This window comes from Ostrinia furnacalis, unplaced genomic scaffold (genome assembly GCF_004193835.3).
Source record: "Ostrinia furnacalis isolate ACB-3 unplaced genomic scaffold, ASM419383v2 OfSCF0232, whole genome shotgun sequence".
NCBI classification, from domain to species: domain Eukaryota; kingdom Metazoa; phylum Arthropoda; class Insecta; order Lepidoptera; family Crambidae; genus Ostrinia; species Ostrinia furnacalis.
Window position 1 is genome coordinate 136,552 of NW_021130471.1, and position 21,998 is coordinate 158,549.

Genomic DNA, 21,998 nt, shown 5'->3' on the forward strand with positions numbered 1-21,998 from the left:
CAGCTTCTGCTGGTGCTTCTGACGTACACACTGACGTCATAATGATTGGTTCAGGCCGCGAAGTTTCATAATGAAACAGGCCAAGCGCAGTTCGCAAGTTTCAAGGTGGAAAAATTGCGCGCTAGTGTAAGAGGCGGAGCACAGTGAACGCTGCGAGAAATAATACGCTCGTTTTCACAAACCATACTTGCTTAAGTGAAGCAGCAAATTGAACACACAGCGTTGAATGTGCGTCCACGTGTACTGTGAGACCTCATAGTGATGTTTGTGAATACGAGCGTTAATAATTTGTGCTTGAAAACACTTACCCATGAAAATAAAACTTTGCAATTTAATTTTACATGCAACATCTATTATAAGATTTGATATGGCCCTAAAATTTAATGTTCCACTTTATTGCAGCTGGCTCAGCGATTATATTAACGCGTGAAAACTTATTGTATGCAAATCTTATTCGATTTAGGCTTTAAAACGTAGTGCGACTTTTATTAAGGACGTGCGCCAAAGATGTATAATCAAAATTGAAGATGAATCGATGGAAATATACATAGGTAAAGTTGGTATCGACTACATTTCGGTCTTTTTAACACGCTTTTCAACCGACTTCAAAAAAAGGAGGAGGTTCTCAATTCGACCCGTATGATTTTTTTTTCTATGTTTGTTACGCGATAACTCCGCCAATTATGAACCGATTTGAACAAATCTTTTTTCGGCGTATAGGTAATACCTCAAGGGTGGTCCCATTTAAATTTAATAATAAAAAAACAACCCCCAAGGGTGGAAAATTGGGGATGAACTTTTTTATACGCAATATCTCCGCCGATTATAAACCAATTTGAACGATTATTTTTTTGTTGAATAGATATTATCAAAAGGGTGGTTTCATGCGAATTTGAAGAAAATATTTCACCCCCAANTTGAACGATATTTTTTTGTTGAATAGATATTATCAAAAGGGTGGTTTCATGCGAATTTGAAGAAAATATTTCACCCCCAAGGGTGAAAAATTGGGGATGAACTTTTTTATACGCAATATCTCCGCCGATTATGAACCAATTTGAACGATTTATTTTTTTGTTGAATAGGTATTATCAAAAGGGTGGTTTCATGCGAATTTGAAGAAAAACTGGTCATGGTAGGTACAAATCCTTAATGCTTAGGAGTTGTAGGATGATTTTTTAAATATTATAAGTACAAATAGACCAACAGTTGTATTCTTTCATGTTTTTAAGGTGGGCTGACGGTTTAAGGTCTTTTTAGGTTTCCTATATTGTAACCTGTATTTTGTAGGGAATATTATTTTACACTAGACATGAAGAATATGGTCTCAATGTACTGCCTACCTTCAGTGGTAACATCAAGGTAATAATTAGTTAACTAAAAGGCAAGAAATAAGTAAAATTTTATAAAAAAAAAAACCGACTTCAAAAAACCTACACTAAAAAGTAGAAAAATAATTACTTATTACCTACTTATTTATTAGGACGAATTATTAATATTTATGTAGTAGGTATACCATGATTGATACTTTTGGAGTCGGTGCAGGCAAACTTTACATGTTTCATAATCTTGGCACCGACTCCAGAAGTATCAATCATGGTATACCTAATAAATAAGTAGGTAATTAGTAATTATTTTTCTACTTTTTAGTGTAGGTTTTTTGAAGTCGGTTTTATTTTTTTCGTTCGTTCGTTCGTTTCAGTCGAAAGACGTCCACTGCTGGACAAAGGCCTCCCCCAAGGATTTCCACAAAGACCGGTCCTGCGCCATTCGCATCCAGGCGCCTCCCGCGACCTTCACCAGATCGTTGGTCCACCTAGTGGGAGGCCTGCCCATGCTACGTCTTTTTTTGTCTGTATAATGTACAGCGCTTCTTCTCACTTTATCAAAAAAAAAAAACAATACTTTTAAAAGTTACTTCTTTAAGCGACGAAATTAAGTTTTAAAGTATGCCAAAAGTTATTTTTATAAGGTACCTACCTAGATAAGGTAGGCAAATAATGAAATTAAAGATTGTTTCATTCTGAGACCCCATAAAGTCTCGCCATTATAAATTCTCGTTTAAGGATTACATTCGCAATTTTAATCCAACAATATAGTTTCAATATGAGCTCACCTTTAAGCGTCTACACTCCGCTACAATAGAAAGTTTGTTATGAAACTCATTCCAGCATTGTGCGAAACAAATTCATAAAGACCTACACACACACACACACTCACAAGTGAGTAGTAATTAACCCTATGAGTAATGAGAAACAAATGACATTTCGTTTTATACCTTTCCTATTCCTTAGGAATAGAGCAACAACCACGAGCTGTCAAACAAAACCGATTTTGGATGACACTGGATATTATGCATGTGTCAGGATTATTTCACTGTTTTGTACAATAAATCAATAACTGAACCAGTCACCACGTTTCTGAAGCACTATTTCTCATAAACATCCATGATCTAATTCACGTAAAATCTGAAAATATCTCACAGTTCACATTTTCAGCGTGCCACTAAGTGCCTCTGAACTGTCAAATAGTTGCAAAAAACTGTTCTGTTTGACGTGACGGCGATGGCATCACGAATCTCTTTTTATCACAGTGTTGCTGCTAGTGACACCTCACTCGCTCAGTACTTGCCTATACTGCAACTGGTCCAGGGACCAGTGTTGAGAAGAAACAGTGAACAGTACAAAGAGAAAGGCAAGGCATGATCATCTGCTTTTCATTTAGCCACTTCTAACTTCAGAAGTCATCGGTCCATCGAGCAAATAGGCACGCTAAACTACGTCTATTTAAACGTCAGGCCAACTCATATTAGTGTTTGTAACTCCATTATTGTGTTCAGACATTGTTTTAGATAGTGAAACGTTCATTTGTTTGCGAATACGCTGCGGAAATGAGTAGGAAATTGCACGATTTAGTTTGGAAAATGAACACATATAGGTTATGGTTGTAACCCTTTCAGTGCGAAGTTATCACAATATTTGAATAAACCTGTAAATATACATATTAATCAAGTGTTTGTACTTGTAGTTACATTCATTGTTCGAGTATTTCTAGGCTTTAGCGTTTCTTCAACCGTTATTTTAGATAGAAAGCATACAGAATATTAACCCTGGTTTACACCATATTACTTTGGACTATAACAAACGTCAAAAGTATGTCAAACTCCATACAAAACCACCGGTTATAATTACGGTTAAAGTTAAGGTGGTGCAAGTAGGTCTAGTTTTAGTAATACCGTAATACTTGAGTTGGAGTAGAGTTATGAGCGTCATTTCATAAAACTATTTTGGCAAACAAATACCGTAGTAAAATATTTAATTACAACAAAGCAATAATTAATTTTACGTACACATTTTCCGTACAGGTTCAAGATTAAATTTACGGACGACGGTACAAAGTGTACGTTATGGCATCTTATATGGTTGTAATAGGAGTGATTTTACTACAAAAATAAAGACTGAGTTACCGTCTGTACTACACAGATCTTTATTAATTAGTAGAATCCTGCTAGCGGCAAAATCGGATATTTCTTTGTAATTTCTTTGAAAGACTTTGCAACTTCCAGGAGTTAAAAGGTATAATTCTGTTGCCAACTCAAAAACTTTTCCGATTCAGTAACGGTTAAGAGATTAAATTAAACAAATTGAACTAATTTACCCATTGCTAATTTGTTATTAACTCCGACCGGTAAGTTTGAGCGTTATCCAGTTTGGGCGAACTGTAATCAATCACGACTATAATGTGTGTTTGTGTAGCCCAGCAACAACGGTTTACACAGATAGCATATTAAAGCTTCAAACACACCAACGCGTGCAGATTGCCCATCGCTGGCGCTAGGTATCATAGGCCAATGACAGGTCGCGCGACCCATGACAGTCCGCGCGACCTGTCATTGACATAGGATCGCGCCGGGGCGATGGCGATCTGCACGCGTTGATGTGATGTTGTGGTAAGAGCGAGTTTGCAAGAAAATGTTTATTTTGCTGTCAACTGTAGTCTGTATTGTTAGTTATTGGGTAAGTAATAAATTATATTGGGTTTTGATTCCCAGAAGGAAATATCCTAGGACTTTGTAATTTCAATTTAAAGTCTTAACAGATCACTATAGAAGACAGCTATAATCCAGTGTCAATATAAGTTAGCCATTTTTGTACCGAAGATTGTGATTGATTGATTTATTTATTTTATTGGGCTATCAACATGAGATACAGTATTAAACACTGATTCTCCCAACTACAAATTTCGCAGATAATATTTCGCAAAAACATAGCCCTCCTTCAGGCGCAGTCGGGTAAAAACAAAAACGAAACCCTGGTAAAAAGCGAAATAGGTACTTTAACACAAATCTTTTAAAAGACAGAAAAAGAAATGGGTCTTCTTTTATCATTAAGTGTATTTATCCATCATTGAATCCACAAATTGATAAACAGGTTGGTAGACCGACGACCTTATGGAGGTAGCAGGAAGGCGCTGGATACTAGAAATCGGGCGATGTAGAAATCATTGGGGTATGTCTATCATAGGTCTATGTTCAGCAGTGGACGTCCTGCGGCTGATATGATGATGACGATTGTTAAACTATCTTGATGCAATGATTCTATACTGATCCCTGTAGAATTGTTTGTACACGTTGAATAATGAGTGAGCTGGCTGATCCTCTCGGGCTGTGGTTTTAACTTTAATCACTGGCAATATCCCGCAAATTAGAGCGTTTTGTTGACATAACAAAACCGTTTCATACGAACAGTGTTTAGTTCAAAACTGATTAAAACATTCATTGTAACTTTTTCTGACTATTTTCACAGTTTTTGCACAGTTATATTTTAATGCCGTGTAGTCTTGTTGATGGATATTATGACCTGGGCAGTTCCTAGACTTAATTCCACTAGCCCCTTCCATCACCGTGGAACCAGACGCAGGTTAGCGTACCATCCCTATATTGTCAACATTCCACCAGCTCGCACTAAGCGTTTCGATGACTCTTTTATAATGCGAACAGCTAGGGACTGGAATTCGCTGCCTGCTGCTGTATTTCCCGAAGACTATAATCCGGGCCTTTTCAAGGCGAGAATGAATAGGCACTTACATCTGTAAGTGGTAGGGTGGTACATATCTATGTACCACCCTAGACTGCATCCCACTTAACACCAGGTGCGATTGTGGTCAAATACCTGCCTTGTTATGCATAAAAAATCTAGGTAAGCCATTATCAGAAACAAACAAAGAATAAAACAAGCTCTAAGCAAAAATGTATTGGGTACTAGTCTTAACATTATTTACAGCAAAATCTGAGCCTAGATTTTTCTTAAAAATAAGTAGAACAATTTATGTTATTTGTTCGTCCTTATAAAATTCTTTCTATATATTTTGTGAAAAATATTTTCACGTTTAAGTTCATTGAACTGAAGATGAATACTCAAGATAAATCATAACCATAAGAAACTGAAGTACCATTTATGGCGTTATTATGGTCCAATTGAATACAAATACAGAAACGCCAGCATAGTCAGCATTTTAGTAATGTGACTATTGAAAAAAAACTTTATCACAATTGAAAAGGGTTCAATTTTTTTATGCATAACAAGGCAGTTATTTGGGACACAATCGCACCTGATGTTATGTCGTCCCTCGCATGACTAACTATCCTATCTCAGTTTTGCCACTTTCTCAAAACCACGGGTTTTCAGTTAGGTCATTTCAAATTTAGTTTCTGTTTATACTTTACGGACATCGTGGGAGGAAAAATAGGTACATACAGATACGTGAGTTAGAGAAAATCGTAGACAATGGAAGCAGGAAAAAATTTGTAGTCCGTTAGGACTGGAGTTATCAAATCGCCAAAAGACTGAGATAGGATAGTTAGTCATGCGAGCGACGATGTGGGATGCAGTCTAGGATGGTACATATCTGCCCTGTAAGTGCCTTTTCACTGTGAAATCCACGGGAAGAGTAAGAGTGGATCTTGCTACTATTAAGTATTCTGTGGTGGAACTAAAACGTGTTTGCCCTACTGATAGTTTTGAAGGTTAGTATATTATTATGTCCTATGAAATTATGATACTGACAGAGTCTAACTCCGAAACAAAGACAAAGAGAAAGATCTGTGTCATTGGTTTTCAATTATTCTGAAAAATATTTATAATTTGTTACTGGTTACAGTTATACTGTGGCAACAAGGATGTATTTTATGACATCCTAGTTTATTGTCGACTGTCTCTGACGTTATTGAATATTGTATTTGGGCAGAAAAATAGTGCTTTTGGGTGCTTTAAGAGATTAAATGCTTCTTAGTACGATGTTGGTGAAAATGAAAAATCTACAAATGTAAAAAGCAAGAAGAAAATGGTTCAACAATTTTTTATGCAGGACAAGGCAGGTATTTGACCGCAAACGTACCTACCTGGTGTTAAATCCCAACTAATATTCCCAACTATTCCCAACTAATATTATAAATGCGAAAGTAACTCTGTCTGTCTGTCTGTCTGTTACGCTTTCCCGCTTAAACCTCGCAACCGATTTTGATGAAATTTGGCATAGAGATAGTTTGAGTCCCGGGAAAGAACATAGGATAGTTTTTATCCCGGTTTTTGAAACAGGGACGCGCGCGATAAAGTTTTTCTGTGACAGACAAAATTCCACGCGGGCGAAGCCGCGGGCGGAAAGCTATTGTGTATATTGTGAACCATAAGATTCAATAATTACTGACGTTATTAATTAAATTTAAATAATAAAAAAACACTTACCTGGACTTGCAGCATCGAGCAGCATCAGCATCGAGCAGCAGCAGCATCTCCATTCTTAACACGAACACTTACTAAGCACTTCACTAACTTTTAACACAAATACTTCACTAACGTTGCCTCGACACGTCCGTTCACTGTGGAGGTTGGAGAGCGACTGACAGTTTGGTACTCGAATCGTCATAAAGTAAACGAGTGAATGAGTGAGTGAACCGAGTGAATGAATGTATTGAGTGACTATAATGTAAGATACTGAGAGATTGTAATGTGTTCAAATTGGCGATGTCAATAAAATAAAAGATTTTTTTTATCTATATTTTTAAATACCAATATTATAAAAGGAAATTTAAGTATTTTTGTATGCTACGAAACTAGTGGATCGATTTAGAATATTTCAACATTGTTTTTTTTTCTGATGAACAATTTATGTTAAACTAGCTTTCCGCCCGCGGCTTCGCCCGCGTGGAATTTTGTCTGTCACAGAAAAACTTTATCGCGCGCGTCCCTGTTTCAAAAACCGGGGTAAAAACTATCCTATGTTCTTTCCCGGGACTCAAACTATCTCTATGCCAAATTTCATCAAAATCGGTTGCGAGGTTTAAGCGGGAAAGCGTAACAGACAGACAGACAGACAGACAGAGTTACTTTCGCATTTATAATATTAGTTGGGATATCTAACCTCTCTTCGCGGGCTGCTATGAACAAATAATAGAGAACAATCCATACTAAAATGATTTATTATACGTGTTTACAAGTTTCTGTTTCTGCTTGCGGATTCATGTTACTGGATGTTTTACTGTTTGTTCGTTTCAGCCAAATGACGTCCACTGCTGGACAAAGGTCATAACGATTTTCCATATCGACCGGTTCTGCGCTTTTTACTGTGAGAAAAATATTCATCAGTATACATCGTAGCAAATTAAATTGTAAATTGTCAAAAAAATATTGAACCTGTTTTCTATATTATACCTATTGTATTTATGGAATATTAAAAAAATATCAGCAGTAGAACTTATCGTATAAAGAAGTACCTAAATACGCCTGCTACTCTGCCCTCAGAACGCATCCAGTGTGGAAAACCCTATGGGTGTATTGGAAATCCTCACACACTAACCATTGCATAATTTCAGCCAGCCCACCATCGGTAGCGTGGCCGAGCGGTCTAAGGCGCTGGTTTAAGGCACCAGTCTCTTCGGAGGCGTGGGTTCGAATCCCACCGCTGCCAAGTTTTTTGCTATTTTTTTCTAATTTTTTTACTTACGATTTGGATATTATTGTGCCATAGTACTTTTTGATTACTATATTAACTGTGTAACGTAGGTTTAGGAAATAGGACATACAGGGTGGAAATTTGTGAAGCTACCTGGATTTTTTGGAAATCTTTGAATGCATTTCTCTTTCTTTTCAAAAATAAAGGAGTGTTTTCTTTGAGTAAAATTTTCTAGGGTAGGTATTAAAAGTAATTTATTTTACAAAATTCCACTCTGTATTTTTGTATTTAATAGGGATTTGAATTTTGTTTATGGTGGATTTTTATGTTTATGTAGAACTTCTACCCCACATAATAATAATTAAATTAATAACTGTATATTAATTAAATTGAGAGACGGTGACCATAATAGTTTTTCATAATTTCTGTTAAGCTCATTGAATTCAATGAGCTTGATATGTACCGTACATATCAATAACATTTGCTAATATTAGTTGCTTCTTTACATTTGAAATCGCACTAATAAAATAATGTAATGCTTTATAATTTGAAAAATAATAAAAGAGTCTACATCAAACTTAAAATAAATACTGAAAAAAGAAAGCACATGTTTCATTAATAAAGCTTTCTCAACATCCTGACCCAGTAAACTTTTTATTATTATTTATAGATAAAAAACGAATGAATACAATCAAAACCCACGCGTTTGACTCTGCTGTGTAATATAAATAACAATCTTAACTTTTGCTACACTCTATTTAGTACGCTATAAAGCTGAAAATACTTTGTTCAGCTCTTCACGTGGCCTAATAATAAAGTTCCAAAATATGTAGAGCTCCAATTTCAATATTAAACGACTGTAAGAAATGTCAACTTACATTGGTATCATCACGTGTCACGTTTCCAAAAATGGTAGGCCTGTGATTTGTTTAGCTGACTATTAAGCGAAGGGTCTTTTTATGTTGGGCGTTCTGTTTGACAAGCACTGTTGTCGAAATGTCAAAACCAGATGACAATAGCGTGGCGAAAGGAAGTCAATGTCAAGTGCGATCGTTATCAAATACCTATCACGTGTTGCGGGAATGCTCGGGAATGGAGGATACCTAACTATTTACTATACAGGGTGGAATTTTGTAATGCCACGTGGAGGGAAAGTACTCTTAATACTGTAGATAGAAAATTTAACTGAAAGAAAACATTCCTTTATTTTTGAAAAGAAAGAGAACTGCATTCAAAGATTTTCGAATTTTTTTGGAAAATTCACTACCATACCATACAATTCTCTGTAACATAGGTAATTGAAATAATTTAAGATTTCATGGTTTTCCTTTCATTTGATTTATCAAGTTTGTTAGAGAGATTTCATCCTTATACTTAACCCTAACGATCGATGTAATAAAAATACAGGGTGTAATTTTTAACAGATTTTAGTTGGTTCGATTCCCGGGTGTGGCAAGTAAATTTTTGGAAATCTTTGAATGCAGTTCTATTACATTTCAAAAATAAAGAAATGTTTTCTTTGAGAAAAATTTTCTATCTACAATATTAAGATTACTTTCCCTCCAGGTGGCATTACACAATTCCACCCTGTATAGTATTATATCTGTGCTATTGATAACTATGTTTTGTTGACAGAGCGATAGTAGCGCTACTATATTTTTTTAAATTTCTATCGTTATAATTACGCCCGTATTCACAAATGATGCTTGCTTAAGCGGAGCAGCAAATCGAACGCACAGCGTTGAATAGAGCCCTGTGATTGGTTCGTGTGTCACGCTGTGCGTTCACGCGCACTGTGAGATCTCTTACTATGCGGTACTTAAACATTACTACGAGTATGTTTTGTAAATACGGGCGTTAGAGTTTTTGAATTTTAATCAATCACAGACAAGAGTGTCGATTATAAAGTTTTGTACTATACGAATGATACACTCTACTAGAGTTACCTTAGTAGTAACAAAAATGTTAAATAATAATTAAATTTAATGGTTAGTCTATGGGTAGGTCAATTACCATGTATCCCTGGAATTAATTAACGAAGTTAGTAATTAATCTTTTGAACAGTCTTAAAGAAAACTTTAAGGTTTTAAGTAAGTACACGTATACTCGTTATATTTAAAACTAGCTTTCTGCCCGCGGCTTCGCCCGCGTGGAATTTTGTCTGTCACAGAAAAACTTTATCGCGCGCGTCCCTGTTTCAAAAACCGGGATAAAAACTATCCTATGTCCATTCCCGGGACTCAAACTATGTCCCTGCCAAATTTCATCGAAATCGGTTGCGAGGTTTAAGCGGGAAAGCGTAACAGACAGACAGACAGACAGAGTTACTTTCGCATTTATAATATTAGTTGGGATTTAATTGGAACGTTCTCGACTTTTTAGTATTTTCGAGTATCTAACTTACTTTTAATTTCGTATTAAATAACTAGTCATTACTTATTCTACTAATTTTTTTCAACCAAACTAATAATTCGTTCGCCCACTAATGTCAACTACACTGCTAAACTGGTAAATTAAATAAAATAGAAATATGATTGCAAATCATAGAAATATGGCTGAAAACACTGAATTTTCGGATAGATTCAGTTAATTCTATAACCTATTACTGATACCGTTAGAAACATCTCGTGAAGCACTTTCAGGATCAGTAACCAGTTTTTCGATATCTTGTGTAGTTTAGGAATAATCGAGTGAGATCACTTATCGTTTCCATCCTGTATAGTGTAAAACCATTAAATTCAAATAAACATTCAAACATATCAACAGGTATCCAGATCCCAATCGTATAGCGTTCAGCCAACATGGCTCCCCATGCATGTAAGTGTAAGTGTAAGTGCTTCAGCTACATTACCTGTCCCTTATATTCCGAGCACTTTCTCGTTGACAGCCTGCTCTCCAAAATACTTGGGTACCTCTCGTACTAGCACATTAACCAACTTATTTTGCAACTACCAAACTTTAAGCCAAACGATTCGCAACTTTATATTCCTGTCTTTAGCGAAAGAAACCAAGTTAGGCGGCAGTAAACTACAGTGGTACGAAACTGTTGAGAGACCCTTTTCTGCAAGATATTCAGTGGAATAAATTGAACCTTATTTCTAAGTGATACCATCTAAGGTTTTGGTGCGGTGCTGAATGATTACCATATTTAGGGAAATATATTAGTTAGAGGAAATGTGATGGAGCGATTTGCAGTTTGAATGTCAATTTTGATGACAGATCAGCAGATGAAAAAACCGGAGGGAAAAATGGAGGGAAAAATTTAATGTGGAATCAGAGTAAATAGATTAAAAAATATTATGGTCTGTAAACTTAATGGTCATCATAATATTCAAGTGAATAATTTGTAGAGTGGAAATAAATTAGGTACGTTAGTTGCGGGTTATTGGTTACCAAAATTAAAACAGCTTTCCATCTAAACGGAAGTAAGGCCAAAGTAATTTTCATTACTTCATTGTGTATGAAAACATCACTGAGCTTTGCCCACTACACATTCTACCAAAACTCACTCCTATTACAATGATTCTTACGCCACATTTCTATGAGGACTCACAATGCGCGAACGCACATGGTGATACATGAATCAATCACAGAGCTCTATTCAACGCTGTGCGTTCGATTTGCTGCTTCACTTAAGCATGGATCTACCATGTAGTTCGTTTCAGCCAAATGCCGTCCACTGCTGGACAAAGGCATCCCCACTATTTTGCACAACAAGCAGTCCTGTGCTGCCCGCATCCAGGTGTTTTCCTGAAATGACGTTTACTAGGTCGTCGGTCCACTGACGTCTGTTGTTACCATCGCAAAATTGAGAAAAAAATAGTAATTTCATACAATATGCCTGTCTAGTTTCTTTGATATTTCTATTACTTTTCGTTAGAAAGAAGCTCTAGATCAAAAGTAAATTATATCCAGAATAAGACTACCTAGATACAGAAAATTCAATCCCTAAAGCTATGACGTGTAATATAAAATTGTAATTACAAAGTCATTTGAGATAAATTTTTCTAAAACCATTTACTCTTAGTTGTAGAAAAACTCATTTTGTACTCTTTACAATGTAAACTACAGAGGTCATTAGTGAGACACGTGTTAAAGCTATGTAGTTAAATATTCAGAGCTTTTATGAAATGTATTTGATGTAAAGTTTGTAATAGAAATTATTGGATAGTAGTTGACACGGTTAACAAATATTTTCAAGTTGAAAATTACTTAAAATGGTTGATTTCAGCCTTTTAAACCCAATTAGTTTTTATTTACTTTAAAATTTCATTTTCTTTGGTATCGAAAAAGTAATTATTGGTAAAGACGTGAATTTTTTTTAGGTTAAATAAATAATCTTTTAGTTAGGGCAATTATTAACTAAAATACAGAAAACAAAAAAAATCTTACTACTCTTATAAAATATATCGAATTTTAATACCCAATTTTAAACTTAATTGCAAAGGTATTACGTAGTCAATATCTATGACGCTACGCCGTAGCCATCTCGTAGTACGATAAACCGTAAAATTCTGAAAACATGTAACTCAAATTTACTCTTGAAAAACATAATATCGTCGATTCGCTTGAATTTTGTTGTTTTGTTTGAACTATCCAGTTCCGCGTATAAAGAGTTATAAAGATTGATTCTTGGAAGCCTCGAAAACCTCTATAATGCGAAAACGTGCGTGAAAATGGAAAGGATACATCTTATGTTGTTTTCTCTGGGGACCTCCATCGTCCCAGGTGTCGTATAGAATCGTTGTCGCGCCATTTTGTTTGCAAATGTCTACTTTGTGGGACATTTGTTATCGATGTCTTCACTCTTATCTGATGGTAATGCATAGCTCAATACGATATAGCTTTTGTACAGTTACTAAGGGATTTGAAAGCAATATGTTAACGCCCGTATTCAGAAATATTACTATGAGGTCTCCAAGTGCGCGTGGACGCACATGGTGACACACGAACCAATCACAGAGCTCTATTCAACGCTGTGCGTTCGATTTGCTGCTTCACTTAAGCAAGCATCGTTTGTGAATACGGGTGTAATTACCATTAAATACATGCAGTAAATAAATACAGTGGAAATCCTTGGGGGAGGCCTTTGTCCAGCAGTGGACGTCATCTGGCTGAAACCAAATACAGAATTTCTAGTCCTCAACCAGAAGTTTTTAGTCTAGCTGCATTTCACTTGATAGAAAATGACGATTAAACAAAAACTGGGAACCAGCTTCACCTGTTAGTCTCAACAAAATATGAATAGTACATCCTAAATTGATGTTTCCCGAACAAAAACGTTTACTACGAAACATCCCAACAATGTACTGCCATCATAATGGTATTCAATACATCTCAAAATCAGATAGGATAGGATATAGGATACTTGTTGTACCCACAACAAACGTGTAAAAGGCTGCCCCACTAAAGAGCATCGAGCAGAAATAAGTAATCTCAAGAGCGGGCTTTATACTTGTAAAACCTTTTCGGAAAAAACCTCCGGGAAAATTCACGAACGCCGTAAACGATACCTCAAAGGCTTAAGTCGCTGAATGTGGAAAGGAACCATCTTGGAAATACGTTGTAACACTGAACGATGTTATGATGAAAATGTGCAGCGCATCTATTACAGTAATTTGAGAATCAAATATAGCTACTATATTTGATAATTTTTAAATTATAAGAAGCTTAACATTTTCCATAATTTTTTTGTCATAAAAAGACCGGCATATTACATCAGAATAACTTAAAGGCTATAATTTATAATCATACTGAGTTATAAACAATAATGATGTTAAGTTTATTCTAATAATATTCTATTCCATTCTATTCTATTCATCAAAACGTCCATCCATCCATCCATGCTCGATCATGAATTACTCAATTAAAAATCTAAAAAAATATAATTAAATAAGTTAATTTAGGTATTGTATTAGATACAAAAATATTCCTAGTAAAAACCCCTATCAAAGATACTTCTTTCTCTTATACATTTTAATAATATAGGTAGGTATATAAAAGTAATCCAGTTTCTAAAGAACTTGAAGGGCTACAGACGAAACTTGATATTTAGGGCGAAACTAAACGCACAGACGAAAGTTTTCTAATAAAACCTATTGAAAACCACTGCGTAGTAACGTTTTATTGTTTTGTATTGGAACGTTCAGTTTTAGTATTAAAATGTACTGAATCAAACATTAATGTTCAATCGAAGTTTATTTTATAGCATTTGGCTATAAATCTGCACTACAGATATTGATAATACAAGAAAAACAAAAACATAACGAATAGGAAACATTTCCTAAGAAATTCGCTATAATCTTATTCTGAAACAATATTTTCCCATTTCCATAAATTTCCACTTCATCATAAAAATACAGTCTCAAAAGAGAAGCTCAATTTATTACAATTATATAATGTTTGATAAATTACAAAAATAATAATTATGACATCGTTTTAAAACAACAATAAAACACACGACTCTACATTCGAGCTTTACGTTAATTTCTATTTGAAAGAACGCAATTATTCAAGAAAGAAAAAGGGTCTTCAATATTGTATTCGCAACCGACACAAAAATACGAGTGAACGCAACAAAAATCTTTTCCTTTGCCTGTCCTTCATCTCACGAAATTAAAAAAGAAAAATCCCGCGTAAAACTCGCTATGTATCTATCTCGCACACCCTACACGCTTGCACTCCCGGGCCCAGACGAGCCGGGCCCGACGAAACGGGACGGCAACATTCGTCCTGCGGGAGAGATAAGGACGCAGAAGTGATATTGACCTTGCGCGGCATGACGTCATTTGCGACCTAGCTGCAGCAGCCCTTGTATCCGAGGCGAGAGTGTGTGTGTGATCCAGACCCTGAAGAGAGGTGTGTGCGTGGCTTCCTCCTATTGGCTGCCATAGAGCAGGAAACTCAGTGTACCATGTTACGTTGTAAGCTGTTTTGCATAAGTTTTTCTTCTTTTAGCTATATCAGTTCTTTCAAGAGAATCGAGTAACATAAAGGAATAGTATGTTCTTCAAAGTACCAAATACTAACATAAATGTTACCTAATGATGCTGTAACAGAATTCGATGAAACCTGATTGACTTATTACAAACATAACTCATGTGTTATGTATTTGTAGAGCCTTGTGTGTCCAAATAATATAGAAATTACGTAGCATGTGTTATCTTCATACCACGTGGAGTGTGATGTGTAAAAGTCATTCAACGTACGTACGTACGTAATGACTCTATCATTAGTAATACAAGCAGTGTCATGAATAATTATTATATTTGTGTTATCCAGTCTTTGAAGAAATCATACCAAGAGCTATGATAAGAGAAAAAGTAACCATATTATTACTGGATAACTCAAGAAATACTTTTCCATTTATAAATAAATAAAATAGTCCAACTACAATCCCTGCTCTACACTCCCCCCGTGTAACAGTGTGCGTGCACGCGTACTGGGTGTTTCCCTATCGGCACACGCCGCGTGCAGCGCATCCCTGTGTGCGTGTGACATTGATTTCTGCAAAGCAACAGGCTACATTGTTCGAGTTTATCTCAAGTGATGCTTTGTAATTGGAAAGCTAGTAATTAAATCAAATAAGATAGAGGGACTACTTAGTTAGTAAAAGGTTTTTTAAGCAACGAGTCGTAACTTGAACCTGTTGCTTAAAAACCTTTTTGGGATGAGAGTAAATAGCAAGGGCAATGCAGAAGCTGATGCTTCTTTTGGAGTTTTTTTTTAATTCAGTTTTTATGTTTTTACTACTTTTGTCTGCGGCTTCGCCAGATTGAACTTCAGTTTGTCACAGATATCGTCATAATAAATTGTATGTTAATCTACAAAAATATTGCAGTTACATTAAAATCCGTTTAGTAATTTTATGTGAAAGATTAACGGATATCCCTTTCGTCACCCATCCTTGGCAACTATTTATTTATATCTATGTGAACTTAAGTAATATGCGACAGTGCTGCCACCATAGTTTCCATCCAGTTTCTTGCAGCTTCAAGTTAATTTTTCAGCCATATTAATTTCAATTACGAATTTCGGCCGTCGTATAATTATTTCTATGAAAAATGAGACATTAATGAGTTCGCAGAACTTATCAAACTTATTAACTTAATAAAAATCTTTGCTACTTTACTAAAGTGATACCTAAGTGTGGGCAGTAGTAAAGTAATAATTACTTTAGTTGGTACATAAGTGCTAGTTTTTGCCCGCGGAGTATCTTTTGTATTAAAAAAAAAAGGAGTTGTATTTATATTTTTTTTTCATTGGCTCTAACGTATTGCATTTAGCCACGACAAATTACTAATCCTAATCAAAATATTAATCCTGTTAACAGCTCGTGGTAAGTTAAATAAGCTGTAAATGCTTATATTATGACACAGGGCGTTTAGTTTTAAATTGAGATAGAAACATTAGTCATGAAGTAAAATTGTGATCATAATTAGGTAAAAAACATTCTTATATGTAGGCTTAGAGACATAGAGAATCGATTTTCAATCGAAATCATTTTACACTATCTCGTTCGTTGCAGCTAAAAGACGTCCACTGCTACAGGCTCTGAAAACCTAAATAGAATATAGATCGCACTTAATTATTCCTTCTGAAAACAAGCAGGCATAACACACAGAATTTCAATAAATATTAAACGTAAAATAATGAATAGAATCCCATTTCAATGCCAAACAAAACAAATTCTCTCTCACATTGAAAACAAAAGAGGCCAACAATGTTTTTGTCAAAGAAAAAACAAATGATTGTATTCGTTATTTATTAAAACAAAATAATGTATTTACAATAATGCCTAAGCTCTTTGACAAAGGCTTACAAAACTGTTTAAATATTTAACTACTTTCATAGTACTGTGTCGTACGCTATACTATCACAACATCTGATCAGCCAACAGGCTAAAAATTATATAGAATGATGTATAAAATATTATTTAGGGCTGATTTTTCAATCGTTGGTTAAGTTTTAACTGAAGAATAGAACTGTCATTTTGACTTATTTCCCATACTAAAACTGTCAATATGCCAAACTTATTCTTCAGTTAAAAGTTATCCAGCTATTGAAAAATCAGGCCTTAGTCTTAGTAATGCCTATTACATATTTATACAATGTATACCGTAGTAGTTCAATTTGGAAACTATCATTATTTCTTTGACTATTACACAAGATGAAGATTTTTCAGTATAAAAACCTTTTTCACAAGTTTTACTTAAAACAAACTTTAGTTTACTTAGCTTTGCTATTTGTAGAATTACATGAAAATATTTTCAATGTAGGTACTTACTTCATTTTACAAAAATTGTATTCATCGTCATTTCAGCTAATGCCAAATGAAACTACTAGGATATACATTTTATTTAAAAGTATTTAATCAAAAGTTAAAAAAAAACGTTTTTAGCAAAAGAATATAAAAATATTATCTTTAACTCTTAAGACTAATTTCTATTAAAACTAGCGAAAGCAATAAAAATGCCTAATTACTATTAACAATTTGTTTAAACATAGAAAATGTATTGCATCTAATGTATGGCATTCTATTCTCATTAAAATAATGTACAGGCAGCTTAAACAGAATATACAAAATATAAAATGTAGCTTAATTAGATTTTATAAGTAGATTCTTATAAAAAGGCTAGAAAAATGCCCAAAATAAGATAAAACAGAATAAGCTCCATGAACTACTTAGGTTTAATTTATTAAATTCCCAAAGACTTTAAAGAGTTATTAATAATAATATGCGTGATGTAGCCGCAGCTTAATTACTTAATCGATTCCAGATCAATTTCAAATCAATAAACAAGTCGATATAAGAAATAGTAAAAATCATATACTAATATTATTCCTATTAATTCAAGGAGCATGCTATAATAGGATAAAGGCACAGTTACACATGCTCATAAATGGCATGCTTAAAACAAGCGTGCCATTTGAAAATGAGCATGCATTAGCAATGTTTCGACACACAATCATGCTAATTGCTCAATAGTGGCATGCTTTCGTGGTTGACCACGTGTAACTGTACCGTAATGTTTTCTCAGTGTTTATATTTAACACACCCTGTATATTTAACTTATTATTTTGTATGTGAGCATTAATTCAGATTTCTATTTGTACCTTTATCTATGTAACGGGTAAAAATAAAACCTAATTTTATTGATCGTCGATTCTTTGACGTTATAAAGAATCTAATCGTTTTTCTACATTATTACAATTAATTTAAATTATCCAATATAAATATATGACTAATATTGGACATTAATATTATTCTAATTTTGATCCCATTATTGATTTCAGACAATAAATCAAGATAATATTAAAAAAAACATTATCAATCGTGAACAAAATGAATTATTTTCTGAGTAGTACCAAATTTTATTAAATATCTCATTCATTGTATTATACATGCACGCAAAATAAAATCATGCATAATAAAACGAGCCTTTAAAGGTTAGTATAGGCTAAGAGCATTTACTTGTAACAGAACAACGAGTCTCTCTTTGAGAATTTACTTGTATTGTACCATTCGTAACAAATTCTCGAGAAAATGTTCTAGTCTAAACTCACCTTTAGGAAAGCTACATCCGAGCCCACCTATTTAATTATTTTTTTCTATCATCTTTTGACATGTCAATATAAACGTGATCAACACATTTACATGTTTTTATGTATATTTTTGAGCCAGACCCAGGAGTCATAGTTACACTCGTAGTGGTGGTTCTGGCAAAGAATTGTTTTGTTATGTTACCTAATTTTATCGTTCAAGGCCCATTGAACTGACCCTATTTTGTTCTGGTACTTAGTTTTCTTGCCCTAGTCGCTTTTATTTATCTTTTTCATTCGTGCCATCAAGCCAGGGTAAGTGAAAAAGTTGAAGAGTAGGTATTTAAGTTCATTTTCTCTTACACCATGATGATCACTTCCTACTAAATGATTCTTTAAAGAAAATTGGCACATCTTGTCCCAGCACCTTGTCTTAGTTTATTTAGATGTCTTAGATGCTTATTTTGATGTTCTGCTGGAATCTTTATACAGACAACGCTGTCTGTATAAAGACACTTTTGGTGTACGGACGCCCGTACACCAAAAGTAGCCAAAAAATTCGCTACACGTCTTTGTTACAATTGGAATAAGGTTGTGTTGACAAGTTTTTGGCCACTTTTTGTGCCACGAACTATTAGACGCTGACTGTATTTTTAATATACAGTGTACCTGAACTTACAAGACAGTAGTCATTTCAGTAATAACATGTTCTCTTTAGTAGTGTAGGGATAAATAAATGGTTGTAAACAATTTCTACCAGTAGAAATATTCAAGTGTTCTTAGCTCTAGTTGTATTCAAGATTCTTCTAGCACATTCTCAGGAGCAAGCTTCGCACCTGACGAGTCCAACCTCGTCGCAGTTCATACACTTCAGTGCAACGAACTCGGCCGTGAAGTGGTTCCTGTGCAGACTCTTCTTGGAGCCGTTGCAGATCCGGCAGGGCAGCAGACGGAACCCGCCGCACATCTGGCAGGTGCTGCAAGCGTCTGGACTCTGGAATTGGAGAGGATTCTGGATTAGTGAGTGAACAGCAATAGGGGATTATGGCAAAACCCTCCACTATAGTGAAGGAGACTCATAGTCCAGCAGTGAACTGTAAAGGGCTGTTGATGATGATGATGATGAGTGAACAGCGTATAATAGGAATATATGACACTAGCGGCCGCCCGCGACTTCGTACGCGTGGATCCCGTTTTGCCCCCTTAGGGATTGAATTTTGCAAAATCCCGTCTTAGTGAGCACCCACGTTCTAAAAGGAACCCCCATGCAAAATTTGAGACTCCTAGCACTTGTAGTTTCTGAGATTTCGTAATGAGTGTGTGAGTCAGTCAGTCAGTTAGTCAGTGAGCTTTAGGTCAGGTCTAGCGGTTAACTTAGTCAGTATCTGAGAGATGAGAGCGGCACGAGATGGGTGACATTGACATAATTATTATGATGTGACATGGCATACAAATCTGAAGTTTCGCTGATGTTTAACCAAACAAACTTGACCTTCATTGGCAGGGTTTTTATGGCAGTCAAGCTGTAGATCCTGGCTATACAGGAGTTGCAGTGGTGGGAACGCTAGGTGGGAATAGTCCCGTGATGTTTAACCATCACAAAATCACCCTCACGTGCCGCTCCCTTACCTCAGGCATTGAGTTAAGCGCTAAACTTATAGAGACGAGAATATAAAGAAAAACAAAATCGTTGAACAACTACTTAGGACACAAGTAGTTGTTTAACAAAGAGGGCCCATTAATCGAGACAGCCAGGGGCATATCTTAACATTGATTTACAGAGGAGGCTGTAAAGAGTGCAAAAAATGTCACTCGATATTCCATACCTACGTCAAAATTTTTTGGTAGGTCAGTCAGGTCAGATCAGTAATTGTAGAGACATCTTTAACGAAATAATCATAGTGTAGGCGTAGAATCTTTTAGTTCAAATAAAATAATAGATCTATTAAATTCCTGTCCTAGTGGTAGGTAATTTAAGGCCATTGACCTTCTACACAATGAAAAGGACATGTTCTTGCAACTATAGTAATTTTACAACCCACATGATGGAAAAACACTAAGTTAGTTACTAAGTTGAATGTACTTGTAATTGTAATTCCAATTTTCACAGCGTTAAGTATCAACTTAACTTTAAGAATCAAACTTAAATTATAATCATCTCAATTCATTTTGGAATCGTAATCAAAATCCAAACTCGAAAACAAAATTGTAGATTAGAATAAAACTTTAATAAAAATATCGAGTATTAAACTTAAAATTTTTGCTAAACTTATGTGATTTCAATAGAAAATACCTCGTCTAGACGTGTACAGTCATTACCTAATTATTATGATAATTTGAATCTTATTCCTAATATAGATAGAGTTCACTGTCTTGTGCTGAAAACTGTATTTACTGATACCGATTAAGTTCTTAAGCGAAAATTATTTTCGTAAACGTCCATGAATTGGATTTTCGCATTATCTTAAAAGCCTAATTGTTTTGTCTGAGCCTTTAAGATGCCTTTACTATCTAACATTGTTGTTAAGGTATGGTTATTAACTTTTTGTTTGATGAGAATTTTGCAATTTATGGGCACATTTTGTTAAGTTACAAATATTTGTTTGTTGGTGCTTAAAAATATCAAGTACTTTTTCCTTAAACGGCTTGGTTAGGCAATCATAAATTAGTATTTAAAATATCAAAAAATCAAAATCAAAAATATTTTTATTGAGCCATCCATTATTCTTACTAACTAATCAACAAAAACATAACTTATCAGTAAGTTTGCATTAATTGTTTACACATAGGTAGTTTTACATATAAATTATATTAACAGTAAAAAGTACTATTGAATAAGCAAATAATGAGGGTGGCAAAATGTATCAGATTCCGTCCCCTACCCGCCGCTAAGTAAAAACTGTGTTGCGACTGGTAGTGTTCGTCATCGTCCAACCGGGCAACGTTTGGCCGGTACACATCTTCCAACGTTGCGGTTTCTAAGGCGTTGTAGTAAGGTTAATTTTGCAATGCCAGGTATGGATAGACAAATGTACCGGCCAGCGCATTCGGTACTTGTTGGGAGCGTAGTACACGCGCGGCTCGCAGATAAAATTATCATGTGAGAAGTAGTTACATTTTTTTTTTTTTTCATTTTTATGATTTTTATTTTTTTGAAACTAAATATTACAGTTACGAGAACTGAATTGGGCTACAATTTAAAGTATATATAGATGATAAATATAAATAACCTTAGAATTTTTTTTTACGCTGCGCCGCTAGTTCCAAACTAAGCAAAGCTTGTACTATGGGTACTAGACAACGGATATAAACTTACTTAAATACTTTTTTTGTAAATACATACATATTATTATTATACATAGATAAAAAGTATGTTAATAGAGAAGTTTCGTGATGTTGAAAAACCATATTTCACCGAATGGGACTAAAAATATGGTCCAAAGCTAAAAGGACGGTGAAGGTTTTCATTTTTTTTTTTTTTTTTTTTTTTAAATCCATCAAGAAAT

General features: G+C 34.8%; 1 non-coding gene across 1 annotated transcript; it reads left to right on the plus strand.

Annotated features, from left to right (window-relative positions):
* The first annotated feature begins 7,883 nt into the window (after positions 1–7,883).
* On the plus strand, positions 7,884–7,965 carry TRNAL-AAG (transfer RNA leucine (anticodon AAG)). Its single transcript has one exon. It is a non-coding gene; the product is annotated as a tRNA-Leu (tRNA).
* The last annotated feature ends 14,033 nt before the right edge of the window (positions 7,966–21,998 follow it).